General features: G+C 39.8%; 2 protein-coding genes across 11 annotated transcripts in view; one reads left to right on the top strand and one right to left on the bottom strand.

Moving 5' to 3' along the window:
- The window catches only part of TIGD4 (tigger transposable element derived 4), a 31,006-nt gene extending 28,877 nt beyond the window's left edge, over positions 1–2,129 (bottom strand). For all 4 annotated transcript variants that reach the window (XM_042935292.1, XM_042935291.1, XM_042935290.1 and 1 more), the window contains exon 1: positions 1,848–2,129. The gene's annotated coding sequence lies outside the window, so the exon portion shown is untranslated. The remainder of the gene's footprint in view (positions 1–1,847) is intronic.
- Positions 2,130–2,241: 112 nt separating this feature from the next.
- Positions 2,242–12,239, top strand: part of ARFIP1 (ADP ribosylation factor interacting protein 1) — a 122,588-nt gene continuing 112,590 nt past the window's right edge. For 3 of the 7 annotated variants that reach the window (XM_042935283.1, XM_042935286.1, XM_042935280.1), the window contains exon 1: positions 2,242–2,607. The gene's annotated coding sequence lies outside the window, so the exon portion shown is untranslated. The remainder of the gene's footprint in view (positions 2,608–12,239) is intronic. The other 4 variants (XM_042935285.1, XM_042935281.1, XM_042935287.1 and 1 more) reach the window with 2 other exon arrangements.

Genomic DNA, 12,239 nt, shown 5'->3' with positions numbered 1-12,239 from the left:
AGAGAGAGAGAGAGAGAAAAGAGAGAGAGAGAGAGAGAGAGAGAAAGGAAGAAAGGTAGGTCTCCATCTAAGCAGAGTTAGATTTAAAATAACTTTCTGTTAGAATCAAAAATTTCCCCCAAATCAAAGAATACCAGCTTCTGCTTTCTTTTTCCAAAATAAAGTTCATAGTATTTCACTGTGTTCCATCACCAGCTGAAGTAGCTTCCAGTGTTTTCTTTGAGCCAACCTACATTCTAATTTCCCTCGGAGCAGCAGAAGTCATGGGAAGATTAATCCTGTGTGTCGCCCTGTACTATGCATGAGGACTAATCATGCACAGTACCAGAAATGCACTGACCAAAATACCTAACATGATTAACAGCACCTTCACTAAACAGAAATTAGCATGAGTTCCAAGTGGTTCCATGTCCATCAGAATCTCTAGCAAAACCGCCAGCAGCTGCCAAGGAAACTATCCAGCTAAGGACAAATAATTAAAGCAAGCGTCCACCCTTCCAATGTAAGAAACACCTCTGAGCCTAACAATTTAATAACTAGACGGATTCTAATGAAGTTAAGCATTCCCGAACTCAAGAGACACCTGGCAGGAATCGTTAAGACACCAGCCAACTCAGTCACGTACAGGTCATTCAAGCACGACTGAGCTCAGCCATGCACCTCTTCCTAGTCACCCTTCCAGAACTCTAAGAATACTTGCACTTTGCTACTATGTTCCATTCTGTTCCTATATAAGAACGGCAGTAATTATTCTAGATTGGGATCCTTTTCTTACAATTGAAAAGACTAACAGGATGGCTCTAAACAGAAAACTCCACAATGGGCTATAGAACTGAAGATACAGTTTAAGTGAACTAGCATACATATTTGCTCTTCTCTTTTGTTAGGGACAGAGCCACTTAAGATAAGGGTCCTTTATACATAGATTTACATTTTGGGACTTGAGTACTGTTTTTGTCAGAGGAAGTGTCCTGGAGATCTCAGCTGATAAATATTGTTATTCACTTCTGAAACATTTGCGTTGTCGTGGGTATTAACCATTTACGGCTATGGGGAAGATATTTGTACAGGGATATACGATTCACTATGCTGAAACTCCCTAGAATTTGTAAAGGCAGAATTCTGCCTTCGGGCACTTAGCCACTAAAAATGTATCAACTAATATGACAAATAAAGGAGGTAAGAAGTACGGTCTTTAGACCGTAAAAGAATGGTAAATTCTACGGAATGCACTGTTACCCTTCGCATTTCTACAAGTGAAGTGGTAAAAATGAGCACCCAAGGCTGTCAAAGGAAATGCAGTCCGGACCCTTGAAGGGGGATGAATGTGGATGGATCAACTGTATGTACTGTAGGCAAACGAGCTTCAGGTATGTCTAGCACCACTGCACAGCCATACATTCCCTCCTTGAGTTCCGGGGATGGGGAGAGTATCCAAAGTACAGGTTGGGGTCTCAACTTAGTAAACTACAAAGGGCTCTGAGAAAAAGGATTGTTCGGCGGTTTCCGTAGAGAGGGCAGTGATCTGCTTAAGAAGAAATGGGACGGGCAAATAAAGCAGAAATCAGTCATACGGATAAAGAAAGAGGAGCAGGAAATAAAAGTATCCGGGATCCACCGTTAGCGAGTGAGCAGTGCAGAAAGTGATCACAAAGACAGCAAGTGACAAGAACTCAGGGATGCCAGGCTTGGGGGTCTGGTCTTCCTGAAGTGGGTGGACGTGAGCGACGCAGCCGGAGTGGGGCGCTCCAGGCACTGGGGAAGCGATTGTGGGAAGCCCGCATCCCGTCTGTTCCCTTAAACCCGCATTCCCTCCACCCTCCCACCCGCCGCGGGACTGAAACAACCTTCTAAGTGCTCTCCAGCAGCTGAGAAAGAAGCTTTGGCTCTCCTGTGGTACGCGTGGCGGCGAGCTACGTCCACCTCCACCTTCCCGCCGCCGGCTCACCGTCTGCAGGGGGAACGCCTAACGCGTGAGGCTGGGGTGTATAAGTAAGAAAGAAGGGATGCTGAGGGCTTCTGGAGACCTCCGACCCCTCAAGACTAGGCCCGCGCGCGCCCTTCCGCAAGCTCCCAGCTCTGGCAGATGCATCGGGACCCGAGCGCACACCCCTCTGTGATCCGGCCGGAGCCAGAAAATTACCCGGGCAACGGCGCCGGCGGAGCCCCGGATGTGGTTGCTAGGGCCGCAACGGGAGGGGCGGGGCCAGCCTCCAGGAGTGGGGCGGAGGAGGCCTCAAGGGAAGCGCGCTGGCACCACCGAGATGCGGCTGGGCCGGGCCAGATTGAGGGAGAGAGAGGCCGTCCAGGGCCAAGGACAACGCTACTTCCGGTCTCCTCACTTCCGGCTCCGCTGCTCTCAGTGCTGGTGCTGCAGGCCGGGTTGAGAGGCAGCCGGTCTGTGTGTCCTCGGCGGTTGGTCAGTGTGAGGCGGTGACAGCTGCAGTTGCTCCCCGCCCCCGAGGATCCGAGGTGCGTGGGAGGAGGGGAAGAAGGAAAAGGCCTAGGTCGCGTTTCCGCTCACTTCTTGCCAGGTTTGAGGCTATTCCGGAGAGCAGCGGCAAAGATAATCCTCGACGTGAGAGCTGCCGGGTTCCCCGCAGACAGGTGAGGGCGGTGCTGGCCCGCCGGGAAAGAAGTGGGAGGGGGTTGGGGGTGGGAGGAGGAAGGCTGGTCTGAGGTAGTTGGCGGGGGTGGACACATTGCTTGTGGAGCTTGCCATTCCAGACTTTTCACTAGACACTTCTGCCCCTCGTCTGTGACATATCTGCCCAAGTTTTCGGCATTTGGTTTCTGCCCCGACCCCCGGTGTCCCGGAAACAGCGGGTGGAAAGGGAAGACTGGCCCTTGCAGGGCTGCGCCCTCTCATCTTTGCATGCATTGGGTGGGAGAAGGGGTGGCAGGATCCAGGTCTTTCTCGGCTAAGTCTCGAAGTGGGCCACCTTCAGGTTTGGTGTCCAGTCTTTATTTTTCTCCTCCGCTCACTGCATCCCCTACTTCCTCTCTCCCGCAGTGAGAGGAATGGAGATAGTTGGTAGTCCCTCCAAGAAGTTCACTGGGCAGTGGTGCAGGGAGGAGCCTTGCCTAAGAAATGTCCCAAGTCTGACTGTGCTTGTGAGGACGGCCAACGAATGCTGGAGTTTGGGAAGGAAGTCGTGCTGTCGTCTTCTCATCCGTTCCTTTTTGCCAAGTTACTGTTTACGTGTCTAGGAAAAGGAAAGAGGTTTTTGTTCTGTTTTGTTTTGTTTCAAAGAACAGCTTCTAGACGTTTTCCCTTTTACTTTATTACTTCCTTTGTTTTGCTTTCATCTCCCTCTTGTACCCATTGATCTCAAAAAGTTTGTAGTTGATACTTCCTACAGATCCTTAAGCCACCCCCTCTTAGGATTTCTGTACCCTCCCTTTGTTTTCTCCTAGGTTAAAGTACATGATTTCTCTTACTTGGTCCTTTTTTTGTTTTAAGGTTTATTTATTTACCTTAGAGAGAGCGCGTGCTCGAGCACGAGTGGGGGAGGGGCAGAGAGAGAGGGAGGGAGAGTATGTCAAATAGGCTCCGTGCTCAGAGCTGGACTCTGGGCTCTGTCCGACCAGGGCGAGATCATGAAGTGGGTCACACCAAGAGTTGGATGCTTAACTGACTGAGCCACCCAAAGCACTCCATCTAACTCAGCTCTTATCTGATAAGGAAAAATGGAATATTTACAGAACTTTTCATAAACTTGTGCTTTGACCTACAGGGGTGTGCTAACATTAGCCATTTAATTAGCTTCATTGGCATGGAAATGTGCACCAGAATTGGCTATGTTAAAACAGTCTTGTGTTAAGGCTGCAGGCCATTTCATTGCTGCTGTCTCAGAGTGACTACAATGGACTGTGTGTTAATAATACTGCTTTAACTCTACTTTTCTTGTTTGTCCCATGGTTTTTTGTTTTCCTTGCTCAACATGACCAACACCCTCTCCCAACCACCACATCTAATGCTCATTACCTGAGAAAATAGAAAATATTTCTGATTTTATTTTTTGTATGAAAATCTCTGCCTCCGTTACTTTCATTCCTTTTCAAATTGATAAATTAGTTTGCCTTAATCATGAGTTATGCGTGGGGTCCATGGTCTAGAAGTCTGTAACTTTCAGGGGTCTTCCTCATCCCCACCTTTAAAGTATGTGCAGTTTTGTTTGAATGCATTTTGGAGGGAGGTAGGGGGGATTGTCCATTTTAAAAAAACCAAATTCTTAAGTACATAACCTCCAGATAGATTAAAAACTATTCCTTAGTGTTTTGTTTAAGTTAATGACAACTTTTTTTTGTGGAGCTTTTTATTTTTTCAAACTGTAAATAGCTTGTATTGGGAGAGTAGAATGCAGAGATTCTAGGCATTAAACTGAAATTTCTTAACTACTTCAAAACATCTGCGTTTCTAAATTCCTTCCTAGACCTAGAGAAGGAAGTAAGACTGCCTATTTACTTAGTTCCTGATTTGTGGTTTTGAGGTTTCTTTTTAGGGATAGCTGTTTGTGGCCAATGCTGCGGAGATCCAATGGGTTTATAAGTTAATGTGTTTATTATTATTTAATACGTATTAAATATCACCATCCTGCTTGGTACAGTTCAGAATTAAAAAATTACATTTTGGCTATCCTATGCTTTCATTTTCTTGTTTTTTACTTGAGGCATTATTTTAGACTTTGGCTTTGCTAGGAATGGCAAATAAGATGGTTTAGTAGTGTGGTTCATAACTTTTGGTATGTTGCTGCTTATCTAGTCATCCCCTTTCCCTCTATTCTATATCAAGTATTTTAATGATTGTTCTTTCATGTAAAAAAGTTAGTATCCCTCCAAATGTAGTACGAGTTTAGAGTGTGTACTTGAACTTACCGATTTGGTTGCCACATGTTTATTGGTTGAGGGTTGAAGTAGTAAAATGTTTGACACTTGCAGAAACCTATACAGCTTGTCATAAGCTCATGTGCAGAGCAACTAGATTCTTCTCACAAAGTAAGAGAACTTCCAGCTGTCTAGCATCCTCACTTGGGGGAGAAGAAAACATAATTTCATAAAGAGAGGATTATGCTAAATTAGCTTCTTTCTAAAAAGGTAATGACAGAGTCAGAAGATAAGTTATATCTGACACCATACCAACAGTTAACATTTGTTTGCTTACTATGTGCCGGGCCTTATGCTAATTGCTTTATGTGATTATCTCATCTAATCCTCACAGCAACTTTTACAGGGTGGCTAAAATCCCCATTTTTATAGATGAAGAAACTGAAACTAAACAATTAACTGAGGCCAAAGGAATCTGCTCAAAATTACACTGATGGAGCCAGGATTGAACCTAGTAGTAGACTAGTCTAGTCTAGACTGCTTCTGCTGTGTTTCCGTTACATTGTTTTTGGCATGACTTCGGGATATCTCACCTGATTTCTCTACCATCTGTTAAGAAAAGAATATGTTTTCCCTTAATAATCTTCAGTAGATGAACACCTTGTTGAATGTCCTATCTAAAAGTATGACCAAAAGAAATGAACTTGGAGAAAGCTTATGGAGTGTTATTTGGTAGAGTTTTCCCATCAGGATGGATATAAATCTGTGTGTATATGGAGTGTATGTGCATTTATGACATGAAGAGTGGTAAATGAGAAAAAGGTTTTAAGTAATAAACTTGGCTTTGTGAGATTCTGGAGGTATAAATACATTTGAGAATGATCAATTTGGGATGGAGAAAGGAATAAACTCAGGATGAAGGAAAGAATAAGAATAAATTCAACAGGGAATTTAAGATATTTTGGCCATGTATGAAAAAACTAACAATGTATGTACACACTGGAAAGAGTAGTTCTACATAATGAAAGATGATGATTTAGGGACCATGACAGTCTAAAACTATGCAGCAGCGTTAGTTCTAGGATGTATGAAAAAGACTATAAAACGAAAGAATCTGAAAATAATCTTGTTATCTTTGGCCTACTACCTTTAGGCAAACATGGAAGCCACCGAATTCTCAGATTCTTGCAGATTCTCGCAGATTCTCAGCTGTTTTCTACAAAAGTATATGTTTTCTTTTTCCTTTATTCCTTTTCTCTTTCTCCTATCTCTGATTCTCCTCTCCTCCATGACTTCTAAACCTTTGTCTTGTGGTGGTCATAGATAGGTGTTACTGGAAATTGCTCTAATCTTTTGTGAAAATATGGCAATATCTTTGCCATATTCTCATCTAAGAGTTTTTTATTTTGTTTCATTTTTGAATATCTCTGATAGCATTGGACTAAACAGCTCCTTGATCTTCTTTAGCCCTTTAGGGAACTGCGAGGCACTGTTTTTGAAGCAGGATCGTAAGAACAGTGGAACTTGTGATGAAGCCTAAGTCATACAGAGGAGAGAGTCGGTTAGCCAACTCCAGTTTCTGCTAGCATGCGATAGTATTTTAGAGCAAGGCTTCCAAATTGTTCTGCATCATGGCACACATAGAAAATGATTATATTTGTAGGGCAGACTATATTCAGGCTCTCTCTGGTTCCCTGAAGGCTGAGGGGGCAGTCAATGTTTCAGCACATCTGTAATTCATTCTCGGCATACTCGTTGGAAAGCTTTGTCTGGGACAAGAGGAATATGTTACTCTTTGTTTAATACCTTCTGTTTATTTAGCATGTAATAATTTACAAAGCACTTTCATATACTCAGTTTTATATACTTTCATATACTCAGTTTTCATATACATAGTTTTATTCTAGCCATATCAAGTGGATATGATAATATTACCATGTTAGAAATGAAGAAATTGAGATTTTAGCTAAAATGCTTTGTATAAGGTCACACACCTAATAAGGGATGGAGTTCAAATCCCAGGTGGAAAGAGTCCCTAGGGGTTAAATCAGTGGCATGTAGCCTCCAGGATGGCCAGCCCCCTATCTGTTTTGTTTGAGTGCTATTACCTTCAGGGCATCTAGAGCAGTGCTAAGTCCATAATAGTTGTCGTTTATTAAGTGCTACTTTGGCTAGGCATTATGCTTTATAGATACTGTATATTAAGTATTCTTATTTTCTGTTAACAAATGAAGAAACAGGTACAGAAACCAGCAGAAGTAAGTAGTCCAAGGTCACCGGCGCTGTAAAAGGAGAACCACAGACTCACAATCGCGGTTGTTCTACTCCAAAGCTTATACTCGTTTCATGATAGTGACTAAATGATTTCATGACATTGTGGGGTACAGATTGGGTTCCAGTTAAAGTGTGTGACATTAGTGGCAAAGGGTGATGGTAATAAAGGGAGACAGGCGAGTGGACTGTGTTTATTTTTGGCAGGTTCAAGGTTGAGTTCTAGAGATAGTGGCTGTCTAAAAGGATTTCCGAGGTGTTTGGAGATGGGGGTGGGAGAGAACAGTAATGTGATAAAACTCAGAGAATAACTTGGGCCATTGTGCTACAAGTACTTCTAACAAAAGGGTTAAAAATACAGATCCTCTTCAGATATGAGTAAATGTTAATTACAGATTATTTCTTAAAGATAGATGTACAGATTATTTTTATTTTGTTCTTTCTGTATTTCCTAATTTTTCTATGTGGCATATTAATTACTTTTAAAATTAAAAATATGTTTAATTTTACAAGTAATATATATTCTTGAAACTAAAATTCGAACAATGTAGTGGGCAGATGGAATGAAAGTTTCTAGTGCTCTAATCCCTCTATCACCCACAACCACTCACAGTTAATTTGCAGGGTAGTTGTTGGGGATTAGATGAAATAGATGAAGAAGTTCTAAACCAGCTCTAATACTGTAGCCACTAGCCACGTGTGGGTATTTAAATTGGTTAAAATAAACTAGGATTAAAAATTCAGTTCCTCAGTCACACCAGTCATATTTCAGGTGCTCAGCAGCCACATGAAGCTAAGCGGCTACTTTATTGGACAGCACAGGTATAAAACATTCCCAACAATGTTCGCCAGCCGTGCTAAAACCTTAAAATACTGCATGATTAGTGACATAATTACTGTACTTTTGAACCAAGATTTTAAAAAACTCTGTATTTCCCGTGGTGCCTAGCAGTTTTCGTTTTAGCTGATGAAATATTATTGCCATGTTCTCTCTCAGCTTTTGTTTTAATTAAATCCAGATGGTCAAAGTCTAATGTTTTTCTTGGATATTTGGGGATTATAGTTAGCTGCTTTTCTAGGCTAAAGACGACAGCTTTTCTAAGGGTGTGTTTTCGATCTCCTCTGTGCTCTAGGCCTGTATATCTTGCTTCCTTGTTGGCACCCTCTGTTGAATATATTAAAGTTCTCTCAAATACAATATGTTTACAACTAAATTGATTTCCCCCTCACTCCCACACAAAACAAAACAAACAAAACAAATGTTCATTTTTCTTTGCTCCTTATTTCAGTGAGTGACTCTATTATCTTTCCAGTTGTGCAAAACAGAAAATTAGGAGTGATCCTTAATAACTCCCTTTCCCAGTTACTGTCAACAAGTTTTATTACTCTTACTTTTTGAATATCTCTTTTTTTTTTCATAAAAATTTTTTTTAACGTTTATTTATTTTTAGTATATGTGCTGCCGAAGCGAGCACATAACGTTTATTTATTTTTGAGACAGAGAGAGACACAGCATGAACGGGGGAGGGGCAGAGAGAGAGGGAGACACAGAATCAGAAGCAAGCTCCAGCCTCTGAGCCATCAGCCCAGAGCCCGACGCGGGGCTCGAACTCGCGGACCGCGAGATCGTGACCTGAGCTGAAGTCGGACGCTTAACCGACTGAGCCACCCAGGCGCCCCTTGAATATCTCTTGAATCTGTTTACGTCTTTCCATTTCCACTGCTACCACTTTAGTTGTTACCATCATCTTGCCTGAAATTTCTATAGTAGCCTCCATTCGTCTCTGCTCACTTCTATTTTGGCCCCTCTCTAATCCATTATCCATCCTGGAGGCATAGTGGCTTATTTTGAAACACGCATCTGATTGTCACTTTTCTCTCCTCCCCAATCTTTCTACGACTTCCCATTGCTTCTAGAATAAAAATAAAACTCCTTAACAGTGCTTAACTCATCCTTGCCCTCCAGCCTCATCATTTACCATGTTCTGCTTAACTCTCCACTTCAACTGTGCTGGCCACCTTTTAGTCCTTTGTACTTGTCTTGATCCTTGCCATTACAAGGCTCCTTATTAGCTCCTAACTATCCTTCACACTTCAACAGAAGTTTTGTTTCCTTAGGGAATACTCTAACCACCCAGATCATACATTTACCACAGTTACAGTTTACATTTTGTGTGTGATTATATGCCTCCAAACTCCATGAAGATAGGGACCAAATCTTACATTCTTTTTTGGCTTGTTCTTAAATCCCTATCTTCTAGCTCAGTACCTCATGCCTAAATATTGCTTGAGTTTCCAAGTATATAGTATTAAAGATTTCAGTTCATGAAGTTTTAGACTACAGGATTTTGAATATAACTATTTTTAATATAGTAGTTAAAATAGTAGTTAAATTGAGTTATACTGTTTCTTAAGTGTATGAAAAATCTTATTTTAAGTTTATATTAATTATTAAAAACTATAACATATAACAGTATTCTTAGATTATTTTATAATAAGCTCTTATTTTAGAAAAATTTTAGATTTTTAGAATTATTGCAGATAATGTAGAGATTCCTGTATACCCCATGCCCAGCTTCCCCTGTTATTAACATACTGCATTAGTGTGGTACATTTGTCACAATTCATAAACCAATATTTATATGTACTAATGTTTGTTCAGATTGCTTCAGTTTTCTCCCAATGTCCTTTTTCTGTTCCAGAATACCACATTAGATTTAGTTGTCATGTGCCCTTTTGGTTTTGACCAGTTCTCAGACTCCTTGATTTTGATTATAAGTTGATAGTTTTGAGAGTTACTGGTCAAGTATTATGTAGACTGTCCCTCAATTGAGATTTGTCTGGTGCTGTTCTTAGGATTAGACTGGATAATATGTTTTTGGGAGGAAGACCCACAGGAATAAAGTGACATTCTCATTATATAAAGAGTAAATATTATCAGTGGTTGTTGTTGACTTAGTCCCCTGGCTTGAGATTGGGTTTATTAGGTTTGTCCTCCGTAAAGTTACTCCTTCCCTAACCTTTGCATATTGTACTTCTTAGAAAAAAGTCACTATGTGAAGTACATGCTTAAGAAGTAGGGAGTTATATTCCACCTTCTTAACAGTGCAGTATGTACATAAATTTTTTGGAATTCTTTTGCAAGGGAAATTTGTCTCCTTGTCCTCATTTGTTATTTAGTCATTTATTTACATGAATATTGTCTCGTGGATATTTATTTTATACTTTGAGTTATATAATCCAGTAGTACTTTATTTTGTTGCTTAGATTACTCCAGCTTTGGCTATTGGGAGCTCTTTCAGTTCGTTTTTATATCCCTTTGACATATCCCTATCGTTGTGAGGATTTTGTTGTTTGGTTTGTTGTTGGGATTTTCTTTAGCACATCTTTACTTCCTGGCACTACAAGATGTTCAGGCTCATCTTGTATATTTCCTGCCCCAGGCCTAGACTCAGCTATTTCTCCAAGAAGTGCTGGTTCCCTTTACTGGAGAATGGTATTAGAAACCAATATCTGGGCACTATGTGTGCTCATTCTGGCTGCAGTTGCTTCTAAGAAATATACACCAACTCATGTAAATACGCGTATCTATAAATTTTTCTATATGTTACTATCTGTGTCTGTGTTTAAGCTGTATTCTTACTTTATTTATTCTGAAGCTTTTTTCCACTGAAAAAAATATTGAGGGGTTTACTTTATATAGTTTTGGGAATTTAGTTACAGAATTAAAGTAACTCCCCAGTTCTTTCGGTTCTTGGTTGGCCTCACTGCTAATATTCTGGAACGCAACTAGTTATCTTGAAGAATTCAGGAAGTACTTTAGTTTTGAGACTCTTATCATTTTACTTCTCATTAGTTTCTCTGAAACACAATCTAAATGGGGAAAATAAGACTTTCCCAGTTAATTTTATTACTTGGTTGAAAGTTAGTAATGATGGTGGAGATGGGAATAGTTGAATATTGATTTTTATTTATTATTAGTATTATTTTTTAAGTTTGTTTGTTTTTAGTAATCCATACACCCAGCATGGGGCTCAGACTCATGACCCCAAGATCAAGAGTTGGATGCTTTTCCAGCTGAGCCAGCCAATCACCCCTGAATATTGATTTTTAAATTGTTTCCCATTATTACCTGTAATGGGGAATTAACTATATTTTGTCAAAGCTTTCTACTTTTGAATTGTCTAGACTGATGAGCAATGCAATCTTAACTTATCACTAAAAGGACTTGTAGGTGTATGGTAAAATAGCTTTTACAGATATGAGATAATTGTTGACATAAGGCAGCAGCATAATGTAAATGATTCGTTATTATCTTATTTCCTTTTATTTAGTTATACTTATGAAAGGGAATGTAATTGTACTTTGAACATATTGTGTTGTGAACCATTTTTAGTTCAATATCATTTGCATTAGATAGTAGGGAAAAGGATTTTTTCCTTACGTTAAGACTACTGTCATAAAAAAGAAAATTAAATTGTTTTGACTACAGCAGAAAGCTTCTGTATTTTAGATGTTATTTTTCAACTCGAACACATGTAGTTACTTAATGTCACTATATGTTTTAACTAAGTTTTTTTATTGTAAGTTAGTTCAACTTTAAAATTAGTATTAAATTATGAAATTAAAACAAGTCTTTCCATTCTGTTTATTCATAAGCGAGAAAAGCTAGACATATTCTAATAAATTCCATCAAGAATGAAAGAAATAGAGTAACTTTCTTTAATATTTAGCCTGGTAACCAGTCTCTGGAATATCAGCAATACAATAGTCTAAAGAAACTAAGCAAATTTAAATTAAAGAAAGCCCAGGTTTTGCTACTTTTTGCTTTCAATTTTCTGTATTTACCTCCTTAGCATTGTCCTTATCTCACCAGTTCGAACTCCTTGGTCACATATATTAATAATTATTTATAATATTTCTCCAACGTTTTTACTAAAGTACCTCTAGAAGGAAGTATCCCTCTTCAGATGTTTCTTTCTCCCCCCCTCCCCTCAGATGTTTCTTTGGAGACACATATTTTATTACAAAACTTCAAGAAATTTCTTGGAAGACTTATGTATATTGTTTTATTCAAGTGAATTTTGTTTTAGATCCCATAATATTCTAGTACTTATTTTAATAAAAAGAATGTAAATTCT

The sequence above is a fragment of the Panthera leo genome, chromosome B1 (assembly GCF_018350215.1).
Source record: "Panthera leo isolate Ple1 chromosome B1, P.leo_Ple1_pat1.1, whole genome shotgun sequence".
Classification (NCBI taxonomy): domain Eukaryota; kingdom Metazoa; phylum Chordata; class Mammalia; order Carnivora; family Felidae; genus Panthera; species Panthera leo.
This window is presented reverse-complemented; position numbering and strand designations above follow the sequence as displayed.